Genomic DNA, 14,502 nt, shown 5'->3' with positions numbered 1-14,502 from the left:
AAAATAAAAGCAAAATACTACAGATGCTGGAAATCTGAAATAAAAACAAAGTGCTGGAAAAACTCAACAGGTCTGACAGCATCTGTGGAGAGAGAAGCAGAGTTAACGTTTCAGGTCAGTGAACAGGCTAGGCAATATTGGACAGCTAGGAGCTGCACCTAATTTGAAGGCTGCAGCCAAGGTAATGCGAGCTGGTGTAAGCGAGTGCGCGAGTTGAATGAAGTCTCGCGAGAAGTGGTGAGCAGGCGCTCAGAACGCGCAGTCGTTTGTTTTTGGAGCAGTGAGGGCGGCGGGCGGACAGGCCCCGCTGATAACCCATGGTGAGTAACTGCCCCACACTTCGACGTTTCGGCCTCACATAGGAAAACGCTCGTCAGTCATCCAGCGCTTCTGACACGTTGACTGTCATTACCTGTTAGCAGGCTGATGACAAAAAGAGAGAGGAGGGGAGGGGGGGGAAATCACGGCGTCGATTTGAAGCGGCGGTTGATGAAGCTCGAGCACCAGCTTCAGTGCGCGCTATCCACCCCCTCCCCCAATCGGTAAGCCCCGCCTAAGCCCGCTTCCTATTGGTCTGATAACGTCACAGGCCTTCGTCAGTGGCTTCAAGGCGCACGTCGATAGGATGAGGCGGCTGCCATTCACTCGGGGCGGTTGCGTTTCCGCCTCGGTGCTGCTTTTGGAGCTCTTGACAACTTGATGTTGAGCGGATCTGATCATAGGCGGAGGTAGCTCATATTTTAATCTTGAAATATTTATTTGGAGTTTGTTCCACGTTTTTCTCCAGAGGAACCTGGAATAAAAGCAAACAGGTACCCCCCCGCCCCCCCAAAAGTGGACGTAATAAGGTAGCGTTTATTAGCACAAAGTGTCATCTGTGGGGCACGTTGCCGGAGAGATTGGTTGTATGGTTGTGTATGTTTTTTCCATACAGAGGACGTCAGCGTTTGTCCTTGGATAGCCCTGCGGACAGGCCTTCTTCAGCGGTACCCTAAACGCCCAATGCGGGATTACACACACATCAGTTCACTTTAGTTTTTACCTCACTCCACTCAGCAAGGCGATCTGTTATGCTTGTACGTGTTTAGTGTCGAGAAGTATGCAACTCGGTGTCTATTTAATCCTGTGCTCGGTTACTGAAAGTTCACAGCGCTGGCAGATGTATATTGACGTCGAAGAGCCGTGTTTGTATGCTTAAATTATCAGTATACCATATCGAAGAACTTCCTCCAGCTAGTCGACTATGTCGCTTGTTGCTGCGAGGTCACCTGAAATCAAATCTATTTTCTACCTGCGCTTATTATTACAGTTGATTGATTCCCCTTTTCTTCTTTTCCCGTCTCATTACTTTCCGATAATGTATTTGAGACTCGTGAGCAATAATATGGTTACAGTAATTTGAATTTGAGATTTTACACTTGACAGCACTGGTTTAAAGACTGTAACTTGACTCTTTATAACTTAACTTCTAAGTGATGAATACCTCTTGTGTTACGATATTAACTAAACTTTATCTTGTTGCCAGACAGATCATTATGAAAATTATGCTTCTAATAAATTGGCAGAGCTCAAACTTACCAGTAATTCAGCCAAGACTTGGTGTTACATGGCTCAAAATGCTTTTTCCAGACATAAATAACCTATTGGAATAACACAGTTTGTAAGAAGTCTCCTTGAAATAACTGAGATCCAAGGGCCTAGTGAGAATGAGGAACTGAAAGAAATTAGGATTAGTAAAAAAAAATAGTATTGGAGAAAGTAATGGGACTGAAAATTGACAACTCCCTGGGACCCAATGATCTTCACCTTAATCGGTTGAAAGAGATGGCTAAAGAGATAGTGGATCATCTTTCAAAATTCTATAAATTCTGCATTGGTGCCTGCAGATTGGAAGGTTGCAAATATAATCCCACTGTTTAAGAAAGGAGAGAGAGAGAAAAAGGGGAACTACAGACCTGTTTGCCTGACGTCAGTACAGTAGAATCTATTATAAAGGCTGTGATTACTGGACACTTAGAAAATAATGGTCTGACTGGGCAGAGTCAGCATGGATTTATGAAGGGGAAACCATGTTTGACAAATTTTAGTTTTTTGAAGGTGTTACTAGCAGAGTGGATAAGCAGGAGCCAGTGGATGTGGTATATTTGGACTTCCAGAAGGCTTTTGATAAAGTTCTACCTAGGAGGTTACCAAACAAAATTAAAGCACATGGGATTAGGGGTAATATACTAGCTTGGATTGAGGATTGGGTAATAGGCAGAAAACCGAGAGTAGGAATAAATGGGTCCTTCTCACGTTGGCAGGTTGTGACTGGTGGGGTACTGCAAGAATCAGTGTTTGGGCCTCAGCTGTTCACAATCTATATAAATTATTTGGATGTGGGGACCAATTGTAATATTTCCAAGTTTGTGGATGGCACAAAACTCATTGGGAATGTGAGTTGTGAGGAGGATGTAAAGAGGCTGCAAGGGGATTTGGACAGGCTGAATGAGTGGGCAAGAAAATAGCAAATGGAATATAATGTGGATAAGTGTGAGGTTATCCACTTGGTAGGAGGAATTGAGGTGCAGAGCATTTCTTAAATGGGGAGAGATTGGGAAGTGGTATCTTTGTTCATGAGTCACTGAAAATTAGCATGCAGGTGCAGTAAGCAATTAGGAAGGCAAATTGTATGTTACCCCTTATCACAAGAGGATTTGAGTACAGGAGCAAAGAATACTTGCTTCAATTGTCTAGAGCATTGGAATATTGTGTGCAGTTCTGGTCCCCTTGCCTGAGGAAGGATATACTTGAGGTAGTGCAGCAGAGGTTCACCTGCCTCATTACTGGGATGGTGGGATTATCCTATGAGGAGAGATTGAGGAGACAGTGTTGTGGGGTCTAGAACCAGGGAACACAATCTCAGAATAAAGGGCACGTCATTTAGGACTGAGATCAGGAGGAACGTCTTCACACAGAGGGCGGTGAATCTTTGGAATTCTCTGCTCCAGAGGGTGGTGGAAGCTCAGTCACTGAGTAAGTTCAGGACAGAGGTCGATAAATTTCTAGTCGCAAATGACATCAAGGGATATGGGGATAGTGCAGGAATATGGCGTTGAGGTAGACGATCAACTGTGATCTAGAATGGCAAAGTAGGCTTGAAGGGCTGAATGGCCGCCTCCTGCTGCTATATGCCTAATTGTACTTTTGGGTGTTAGAAAAACTGAGCGCTCTTCTGAACCTGACTTCCTAGTAAAGACAATAATGCATTGACCATATAATTATTGAAAAAGCCTTGCCTTTATATAGTGCCTTTTATGACCTCAGGATGTCCCAAACTGCTTTACAGCCAGTGAAGTACTTTTGAAGTCTACTAGGAAACACGGCAGTCAAATTGCACAGAGCAAACACCCACAAACATCAATGTTATAATGACCAGATAATCAGTTTTAGTGATGTTGATTGAGGGCTAAATATTAGCCAGGACACCAGGGATAACTCCCCTGCTCTTCTTTGAAATAGTACCGTGAGATCTTTTGTGTCCACCTGAGAGAACAGCTGGAGCTTCAGTTTAACATCTCATCCAAAAGAAGGCACCTCTGACAGAGTGTAGCGTTCCCTCAGTACTGCACTGAAGTGTCAACCTATTGTGCTCAAGTCTACGGAGTGGGATATGAACCTACTACCTTTTGACTCCAGCAAGCATTCATTGCATCACACCTGTCAAAAATGTCACACATCCAAAATGGTACTCATCTGTAGGTGAAGAAAACTTTTGGCTTAAATCACTTATTTGTTAAATCTCAAATTAAATATCTGTTACTCAATGAAAACAGATCAAAATTAGTAAGTATCTAGGATAAACAAATAACCAGCAGAAAACCAAGTTTTTTTTTTAAACTTTCAAATGTACAGTTCGAAAGTACCATAAAACCTACCATGTTTTTAATACTTTGCAGATGACACTAAACCTAAAAGTATAGTAAACGGAGAGAAGGATGGTAACAGATTTCACGGGCACATAGACAAGCTGGTGAAATGGGCCAGCACATGGCATAAGAAATTTAACAGAGCAATGTGAAATGATTCATTTTGGCAGGAAGAATGAGGAGGAGAAATATAAAACAAACAGTACAATTTAAAAAAGGGTGTACAAACAGGGAGATTTGGGGATGTAGGTACACTAGTCTCTCCGGGGCCTGACCGATCACTCCCAGCGAAGCATCAAAAACTTACTTCGCTCTCTGGGCTCCCTGACATCATCTTCCCGATGGCTGGGTTGCAGTCCCAGAAGTGGCCACTGCTCCCGGTGGCACTGCTGGGACTAAGAGCTGCCGGCCTGCTGATTGGCCAGCAGCTCCATTAGGTGGGACTTCCTGCCTCAAGCCGGTGGAAGTCCTGCCTCAGACCAGCTAAAGGCTGGAGAACTGCAAAATGCAGATCGGAGCCCCAGGCCAGGCGGAGGTGGATTCTCCACTGACTTTTGAGTCGGTGGATGACTCCCGTCTGCTGAGGGAAAAATCCCGGCCATTGTCTTTAATCCCCACAGCATTTGGACAGATAGCACCGCTAGCTCTGGCCTCTTCTTACTACTGCTTTCTCCATTAAAGTTTTGTGCCAAGGCGACTGTGCATTGACTTTTAAACCTTTCTTGGAGGTTTACACCTGTAACCGAATGACCCTCCCCAGTTCTTTTGTGTTAGGAGCATGTGATCAGTTTCTTATTGGGTTCTTAAAGTGACAGACACCTAGGGCAGCTCTATCCATTACACAGTCACTTTGTTCTCTAGAGATAAGGGACCATTCATACACACTTGATTTTACATTTTTGGAGCAGCTTACCTTGAAAAAGCACTGATTCCTTTTAATTGACTTTGGCAATGGCTTGACAGATTAGCCTCGGTAATTGTAGAAAATTAAATCCCACCTGAAGGTTCACCAGTTGATTTTCAGGGGTATGTCAAAACTTTAAGTAATGTTTCTTGGGATTCTGTCGTCTTCACCACATGCTCTGCTATGATGCGGCCGGCATAGCTGACTTGCTTAGAAAGTGGCTCTGTTCCTAGTGTGTTTAATAGTTTGTTGTAACGGGTGGAGTAGAAGGTAAATCTAATTAGTGTGCTACCAGATGTGAGGTGCCCTGGTGAAAAAAAAATCAGGGAACTGCAAAGTGAAAACTTTTGTTTAGACACTTGTGCAGGTAGGGTAATATACTGTGGTTTGTTAATATTCTAATTATTTTATATCTGGGTTTGAGTATAAGTAATTTTGATTTACTGTAATATATGTAGGCTGGAAGAAACCTCTTACAAATTGTTAGCTATTGGCAGGAATATACATCACAGTCCATTATTATAGTTCTGAAAACCTTAGGCAAGTCTTTATAAATGTAACCATTTGTGAAGATTTACTCTGCTACATGTAACAATATTGTGCAATGTAATAGTAAACAAGTCCTTTAGAAATGGGTATATAGAGAAAATTTCCACTGAGTTCGATGAGGGTTGAAGGTACTGGGCCAGAAGCTTGAAAGCCTTTTTTTGGAAAGAGGCATGAAAAGTCCTAGCTATCAGTTTATTATAGGACTGAAAAAAAACACACACACTTGCATACAATTAGAACAGAGCAAAAATTTTAGGCAATAGTGTCCAGTTGGTGGGCCAAGCAAAATTGCTATAGTATGATCTCTGTAGCTGTAAAAAAAAAAGCTCAACCTGAACATACTTTCAGAGGGTGGGTACTGTGTTGATATGAAGGATAAATCATAGACATAAATTCTGAGAATGTTTTTCCAAGACTCCAGAAACAATGCATTTAATATCTTAACAATTCCGGTTGAATATCCACAATGAGAGCAATAATTTGTGGTCCAAATTTTGGATCTAATTTAGAAGGTTATCTTATTACAGAAGTAGCTCAACTTTTCTACTGCTGAAAATGAAAGGGCAGATATAAATGTTGACTTGCTTACAAGCAAGATGTATTTTTCACCCTTTCTTCTGTCATTAACCAACAGGAACGTTCTCCAGTATCTTGAAGGAGAGCATTGAAGCTGCTGACCATTGAGTTGCTAATGCTGTTTTCTGTAATTAGCGAAAGGACAAAATGATAGAAATTAGTTATGTTATGGAATTCACCCAGGATTAGCCTCTGCCTCAACAACTATGTTAACATTCAAGATTAGACTGGATAGGTAGATGAGGCAAAGGGGTTGAAAAGATGTAGGAACAGGTTGGGTAAATTAGAACTATTTGCTCATGTGTAGGACAAATGTTGATCTGGATTTATTGGGCTGAATTGCCTGTTTTTTATATTGTAACTTCTATGAATTTTCATAGAATAGATTAGAATTGTATTTCTATTCACCTTGTTTTATCAAGTAGCCAAGGTCGGAGCCCAGGTTGGCAGAAAATAACGAAATGCAGGTTTCTATTTTCTGCTAAATTTAACAGGTTAGATTTTTGATATTTTAATTAGTCATTCTCCAGAAATGCATATTGATACAACTTTGCAAAATGGACATTTAACAAGAAAAATGTCTAGTTTAATATGTTTATCATCAGTTTTGAATGTAGCCAAATAGTCCTAGCATTTTAAAGCTAAACTTAGAAGTTGAATCTGATGGGGTTAAAATCCTGTAGAGTTGAGATTCTCTGCTGAAATCTAGTAGTAATGTACGTGTTTAATTTCATGACCGCTCCATTGGTGAATTTGTTCCTGGTTGTGAAGTTGAGTCATACAGACCACAAGATCTCAGATATGATATGTAATTTGTACTAGTCTAATTGATATCAGTTAGGCAGCAATAAAAGTGCTATAGCTGGTTTAGGGATGGGGACAGGGTGGAGGGGAAAAAAACACTATTAATCATTACCCATTGACACCTCCTCAAAAGGTTGTCTGATAAGGACTAGATTGGGTTCAGCTGTCATACATAATGATTACTACTGACACTCGCATGAAGAATTCATGGATTTAAGCATGAGCTGAATTTTTATTAATATCATCAAAAGTCAGCATTTTTGCAGTTAAAAGAAAAACTAAACTTCCATTTCATGACTTTCTGCTAACCTAGCGTCAGGCCCTATTTTATGAATCAATTAAATGAATTAAATTTTGCACTTCAAGTGACTAACAATTTTTCATTCTATGATAAATATATTCCACTAAAAAACAAGATAAAACTAAATATTAATGAGACACCACAGGTTAATAAAAAAGAAAAATTGAGGGTAAGGAAAAATATCTTTTTGGCATTTCTTTGCAGACAAAGATTTTAGGAAGGTTGTACTCATCGGTTGCAGGCCCGCTGGTGACTAGTCAGGCCTATCCATGACTGGCAGATTCTCCCATTGTGAGTGCAAGTGAAGGTGTAGATGCTGCTGGGGGCAATTGGATCTATCCTTTTCTCTTTCATTCTGGTTCTTTGTTCAGTCTCAAAGGTGTCTGTAGCACTTCCAATGTTGCATCACCAGGCATCATAATCTATGGCCTGCGCTTCCCACTGGCAATGCTCGATACAGCACACAGAGGGACTTCAGGGAGTCCTTGAAATGTTTGCATGGGGCCCCTCTGTTCCGTTTACCAGTGGACAGCTCTCTGTACAACATGGCAGGCAACTGTCGTCCATCTGGGCAATGTGACCCATCCAACGCAGTTGGCTTTGCAGGAGGATGGCCTCGATGCTGGTGGTGATGACTATTTCCAGGACTTCAGTGTTTGTGATGCAGTCCTGCCAGTGGATCTTGAGGATGCTGCAGAGGCAGCGCTGATGGAAGCGCTATAGAAGGTGTACATGAAGGCAATATAGGACCCATGACTCGGTGCCATACAGAAGGGTGGTGAGGACTACCACTTTGTACACTTTGAGTTTGGTCCGTACTCTGAGGCTGTGGTTGCTCCGCACTTGTTTGTAGAGTCTGCCGTATGCGCTGTTTGCTTTTGAAAGCCTATTGTCCACTTCCTTGTCTATGGTGGCATCAAATGGGTTGATGCTCCCCAAATAGGTAAATTGCTCGACGGCATTCAGTTCAGTTCCGTAGATCACAATACTTGGTGGTCTATAAGGAAAGACATATATAAATTACATAAACAGCAGGGGACAGCATGACAAGGAAAGAAGTTAAAGAGGAACTATGAAATTAAATTATCAAGGAACATAAAGTGAAATAATATATCCTACAGACATGTAAATTTTAAAAAAGTAAGTCTGAATGGGAATAGAGCCACTAAGGCCTGGTCAGGATAAAATCACAGGCAGCAATAGGAAAATAGCAGAAATAAGTTACATTTTGACAAGAAAAATAAGGGGGTGGAGGAGCCACATTATTTGGAAAATAAGAACCTAAATGGAGATAGAGGAGTGAAGGAATCTGGGCGTACAAATACGGAAATTGCTGAAAGTTGCAACACACAGGTGAAATAGGTCATAAAAGCTAATCAGGCACTAGGGTATATTTTTAAAGGGATAGAATTGAGAAATAGAGAAGTTATGCTAAACTATATCAAACCTTGCTTAGACCACACTTGGAGTGCTACGTACAGTTCTGGTTGCCATGTTATAAAAATGGAGAGGGGCACTGGACAGGGTGCAAAAATGACTAGCAAGGATGATACCAAAACTGCTAGGTTGTATCTATTGGGAAAGGATGAACAGCCTGAATCCCTCTTAAAAAGAGAAGACTGAAGTGTGACCTAATAGAGGTCTTTAAAATTATGAAAAATTTTGATAGTGTTCCCACTTATGGGGAAGAGCAAAACTAGAGGCCATCAATACAAGATAGTCACCAAGAAATCAAAAAAGGAATTCAGAAGAAACTTCTTAGCCAGAGAGCAGTGAGAATGTGGAACTCACTACCTTGGAGTAGTTGAGGCAAATAGTATAGATGCATTTAAGGGGAGGCTAGATAAGCATGAGGCAGAAGGAAATAGAGGGTTAAGTGATATTGTTAGATAAAGAAGGATGGAAGGAGGCTGCAGTGGAGCATAAACACCAGAATGGACTAGTTGGCTGAATGGTCTGTTTCTCTGCTATATACTCTATGTATTTTGTTTGTTCACTCAGTAAATTCCCAGCATCAATCAGTGCTTCCAGGAATGATAGGACAGGAAATTGGAGGGATAAAGACATTATAGATATTTGAAAAATCACCCATTCAGTACTTCCAGGTTTCAAGGTTTAGAGTTTAAGGCTTGTGCTTATTAGATATGGCATATTGCCTGTAGATCTAAAAATGCTTTTAAGTACTTAATCTGTCAATGTGCACCCTCTTCCTTTTTTGAGTTTCAACACCAAGTATTCTGCTCTGGTTAAACATCAGTGACCACTCTTGTGAACAAACCTTCCATCCCTTACAAAGTGAAATGTGTCATTATCTAGGTAAATGTAGTTGGGTCCATGGATTGAACAGAGAATGCTCTTTGCACTATTTCTGTTTACTGGAAAATATTTTCTACACGTGATTCCCTTGTACTGAAACAAAACTTGGGCTATAAACCAACAGATAAAATTATTTAACATTAAAAAGGATGAACACTATTTAGTACAAGTACAATACTGAGGGAAGATTACACCTTTGGAGGTGCTGTCTTTTGGATGAGGCGTGAAACCAAGATTTGATCTGCCCCCTCAGGTGGATGTTAAAGATCCCATGGCATTATTTGAAAGAGCAGGGATGTTCTCCCTGGTTATCTGGCCAATATTTATCCCTCAGCCAACATGGCAAACAGATCATCTGGTCTTTCACATTGATGTTTATGGAACCCTGTACACAAATTGGCTGTCGCATTTCCTACTTAAAACTTTTGAACATCACTGTTGTACTTCATTGGCTGTCAAGCACTGTGGTGTGAGTGGTGCTATATAAAGGCAAGCCTTTCTTTTAAAAACCTGCCTTTTACTGTTGGCATTGGCTCAGCGGCAGCTCTCTTATTTCTGAGAAAGTTGGGGATTCAAACTCCATTCGAGATGACTTGTTTTGACCAAGAAGGAACTTGCAATTATGTAGTATTGTTAATGTCCTACAGATGCTTCACAGTAAATGAAGTGATTTTGAAGTGTAGTCACTTATAATATTTGGAAATATACCACCAACATTTGTGCACACAAGGGTCTCAAAAATAGCAGTAAGATAAATAACCACATAACTGTTTTAGTAGTGTTGGTTGAGAAATCACCAGCTTTTCAAATAGTGCCATGGGATCTTTAACATCAACCTGAGGGAAAGAGGGGACCTTAGTTTAAGGTCTCAACTGAAAGGTGGCATCTGAGTGTAGCACTCCCTCAAGTGTCATACTAGGCTATGTACACACCGCTGCGACAGTTACATGAAATACAACTGTGCTGCTCAGTACACTGTTAAGACAGAGGGAATTCTGCAGCTAATAAATTTGATTGTTGAGAGTCATTGCTTCTTGCTACTGTTTTGTAATCCTGCACATTTAGCTTACCAGACTTTTCTCATACCAACTGCCAGGTAGATTTGAGGCCTCAGGATAGGGGTGTGCTAACTCATTTGCTTAGAAAAGCATACCCTGCCCAGTCGCCCCTGCAAAGTCCCCCTCACTAATATATGGGGACGTGCCAAAATTGGGAGAGCTGTCTCACAGACTAGTCAAGCAACAACCTGACAGTCATATTCACCGAATTGTACCTTACAGCCAATGTCCTAGACTCCTCCATCACTGTCACTGGGTATGTCATGTCCCACCAGCAGGACAGACCCACCAGAGGTGGCACCACAGAGAGGGAGTGGCCCTGGGAGTCTTCAACATTTACTCTGGACCCCGTAAAGTCTCATGACATCAAGCCAAACATGTGCAAGGTAACCTCCTGCTGATTACTGCCTCCCTCCCTCCCTTAGCTGATGAATCAGAGTGGATGTGAAGAGTCTATTTACGTTATCAGAGAGGTCAGTCACTAGGGGGCATAGATTTAAAGTGATTGGCAGAAAGATTAGAGGGGAGATGAGGAAAAGATTTTTTCATCCAGAGAGTGGCGGGGGTCTGGAACTCGCTGCCTGAAAGGGTAGTTGAGGCAGAAACCCTCAACTCATTTAAAAGGTGTCTGGATATGCACCTCAAGTGCTGTAACCTGCAGGTCTGTGGACTAAATGCTGGAAGGTGGATTAGACTCGGTGGCCTGTTTTACGGCCGGCGCAGATACAGTGGGACAAGTGGCCTTTTTCTATGCCATAAACTTACCATGATTCCTCCATGTCGAACACTACTTGGAAGAAGCATTGAGGGTAGCAAGGGCACAGAATGCACTCTGGGTCGAGGACTTCAATGTCCCATCACCGAGTGGCTCAGTAGCACCGCTACTGACTGAGGTGGCTGAGTCCTGATGGACATATCTACCAGACTGGGCCTGCGACACATTGTAAGGGAACAAACAAGTGGGAAAAACCTACTTGACCTTGCCCTCACCAATCTACCTATCACAGATGTATCTGTCCTTGAGAGTATTGGTAGGAGAGACCACCGCACCGTTCTTTTGGAGACAAGACCCTGTCTTCACACACAGGATACACTCCATTGTGTTGTGTGGCGCTACCACAGTGCTGAATGGGATAGATTCAGAACAGATCTAGCAGCTCAAAACTGGACATCCATGAGGGACCATAAACCGTCGTCATCAGCAGAATTGTATTCAACCTGCGATACAGAGCAAAACGATCCCACAACCAATGGATCAGATCAAAGCTCTGCAGTCCTGGTGGACAATTAAACAAGAAATGGGAGGAGGAAGCTCCACAATTATCCCCACCCTCAATGATAGCGGAGCCCAGCATGTCAGTGTAAGAGACAAAGCTGAAACTTTCCCAGCCATCTTCAGCCAGAAGTGCTGAGTGGAGGATCCATCTCTACCTCCTCTTGAAGACTCCAGCATCACAGATGCCAGTCTGTGACATCAAGATGTAGCTGAAGGCACTGAGTACAGTAATAGCTATGGGCCCTGACAGCACTCCAGCTGTAGTACTGAAGAGTTGCACTCTTGCACTAGCTGTGCCCCTATTGAAGCTGTTCCAGTGCAGCTACAATACCGGCGTCTACCCAACTGTGGAAAATTGCCCTGGTATGTGGCGTCCACAAAAAAGCAGGACCGATCCAATCTGCCCAATTACTGCCCCATCTATCCACTTTAAATCATGAGCAAAGTGATGGAAGGTGTCATTGATAGTGCTATCAAGCGGCACTTATTCAGCAAGAACCTGCTCACCTATGCTCAGTTTGGGTTCTGCCAATGTCACTTGGCTCCAGACCTCGTTACACCCTTGGTCCAAATGTGGGCAAATGAGGTGAATGTGACTACTCTTTACCAAGGCAGCATTTAACTGAGTGTGGCATCAAGGAGCCCTAGCAAAATTGAAGTCAATGGAAATCGGGGGAAAACTGTCTACTGGTTGGAATTATACCGAGCCCAAAGGAAGATGGTGGTGGTGGTTGTTGTTGGAGCACAATCAACTCAACCCCAGGACATTACTGCAAGAGCTGCTCAGGACGTGTCCCAGGCACAAGCAATCAATGATCTTCCCTCCATCTTAAGGTCAGAAATGTGGATGTTCACTGCACGGTGTTCAGTACCATTCACAACTCTTCAGACACTGAAGCAGTCCCTACCTGCACGCAGCAAGACCTGGACAGCATTCAGGCTCGGGCTGATAAGTGGCAAGTAACATTCATGCCACGCAAATGCTGGACAATGACCATCTGCAACAAGAGAGAATCTAACCATCTTCCCTTGACATTCAACGGCATTACCATTGCTGAATCCCCCACCATCAACATCCTGGGGGTTACCATTGATCAGAAAATTAACTGGACCATCCATATAAGTACAGAGGCTGGGAATTCTGTGGTGAGTAACCCACATTCTGACTCCCCAAAGCCTGTACACCATCTACAAGGCACAATTCGGGAGTATGATGGAACACTGCCTACTTGCCTGGGTGAGTGCAGGTCCAGCAACACTCAAGAAGTTTGATCCCATCCAGGACAAAGCAGCCTACTTGATTGGCACCCCATTCGCTCCCTCCACCACTGGGACACAGTGGCACACTGTGTACCATATACAAGATGCACTGCAACAACTTGCCAAGAATCTTTTTCAACAACCCCTTCCAAATTCGTGACCTCTACCACCTAGAAGAACAAGTGCAGCAGACTCATGGGAACGCCACCACCTGCAAGTTCCCCTGAAGTCACACAGTGTTCTGACTTGGATATATTGCCATTCCTTCACTGTCACTGGGTCAAAAACTTGGAACTCACTTCCTGACAGCACTGTGGGTGTGCCTATGCCACATGGACTGCAGCAGTTCAAGAAGGCAGCTCACCACCGCCTTCTCAAGGGCAGTTATGGATGAGCAACAAATGCCGGCCTTGCCAGTGACGCCCACATCCTAGGAATGAATTTTTAAAAAACGGGCTGAATTTTTCCGAGGAGCTGGAAGTCCCACCGCTGGGGGAAAAAGTGGCAGCCCACTCTGCTGTGGGCAGCGGGACCCTGGGATGGCATTTTGCCAATTAGGCTGCCACAGGATCTACCATCCAATTGAGGATGGCAGTCTGCCCCAAGAGGGGCCGGTAGCTCCAGTGCCATTGCTGAGGCTGAAGTTCCATAATGAGAGTGCCTCAGTGGCAAAGTGGTTCAAACAATTCTGTTTCTTTGCGGAAGGCAGGGCCAGGCAGGCAGGCCCTGGTGATCGAAGTGGGGGTTGTTATTGTAGCGGCGCTTTGGGCTCGAGGCTGGCCATTGCCTCCAGTGGACCATGGAGTGCCCATTAAAGAGGCCCCCCCCACAGAACCTACAGCGGTCCTTAATTGGGTCATTAAGTGGCTCAATTAGCTGCCCAGCTGGCGATTGTGATGTTAAGGTTTCTGCCGCTGGTATTATGCCATGGCACCAAGAAGACATTAGTCTCCCCTCCTGCCACCTTCGTCTGCCATATTGCCATCCCTCACACTCTCAGCCCGTCTTCTCAATGGGCCAGGAAAATTCAGCCGAATTATTCTTACTCTTTTAAGGATGAATGATTGAGGTACAAATGTTGGCCAGGACACCAGGGTGAACTCTTTGATCGACGAAACTACATGTTTTTAATCTATGCTAAGAGAAACATGGAGTCACTTGGCCTCAGTTCGGCCATTAAACAGATTCCTAAACTGCTAATGGACTGGAAGCATTTGCTCATTATAAGCTGGATATGCATTTCCCACTATATTGTTAGAGGCCAAAAAAAAAATCCATGGGGCGTGTCTACACCTGAAACAGACATCGGGTCCCTTACTTGCTGATGCACAGGGCCCAGTGCCTCTTTGAGGCGCCCGCTGCAAGATACATTCGGGAAAAATACAGTCACAACCAACAAAGTTTTAAAATAATATACTTAAACTACACGTGGAGCTGTGATGAACAGGAGTTGCTTCCCGTGGCTGCACATTAAAAGAACATGGACCACTGTCACCACCACCACCCATTTCATGGAAAGGAAGCCACCAGTATCAGGGTTGCCTTGGGCC

At 43.3% G+C, this 14,502-nt stretch overlaps 1 protein-coding gene across 4 annotated transcripts in view; it reads left to right on the top strand.

Annotated features, from left to right (window-relative positions):
* The first annotated feature begins 228 nt into the window (after positions 1 to 228).
* osbpl2b (oxysterol binding protein-like 2b) overlaps positions 229 to 14,502 on the top strand; it is an 86,068-nt gene continuing 71,794 nt past the window's right edge. For 2 of the 4 annotated variants that reach the window (XM_068048443.1, XM_068048441.1), the window contains exon 1: positions 229 to 320. The gene's annotated coding sequence lies outside the window, so the exon portion shown is untranslated. Of the gene's footprint in view, positions 321 to 629; positions 729 to 14,502 lie in introns of those variants that run through there. The other 2 variants (XM_068048442.1, XM_068048444.1) reach the window with 2 other exon arrangements.

The sequence above is a fragment of the Heterodontus francisci genome, chromosome 16 (assembly GCF_036365525.1).
Source record: "Heterodontus francisci isolate sHetFra1 chromosome 16, sHetFra1.hap1, whole genome shotgun sequence".
Classification (NCBI taxonomy): Eukaryota; Metazoa; Chordata; class Chondrichthyes; order Heterodontiformes; family Heterodontidae; genus Heterodontus; species Heterodontus francisci.
The sequence above is the reverse complement of the archived record's forward strand: the minus strand, read 5'-3'. Positions and strand labels throughout refer to the sequence as shown.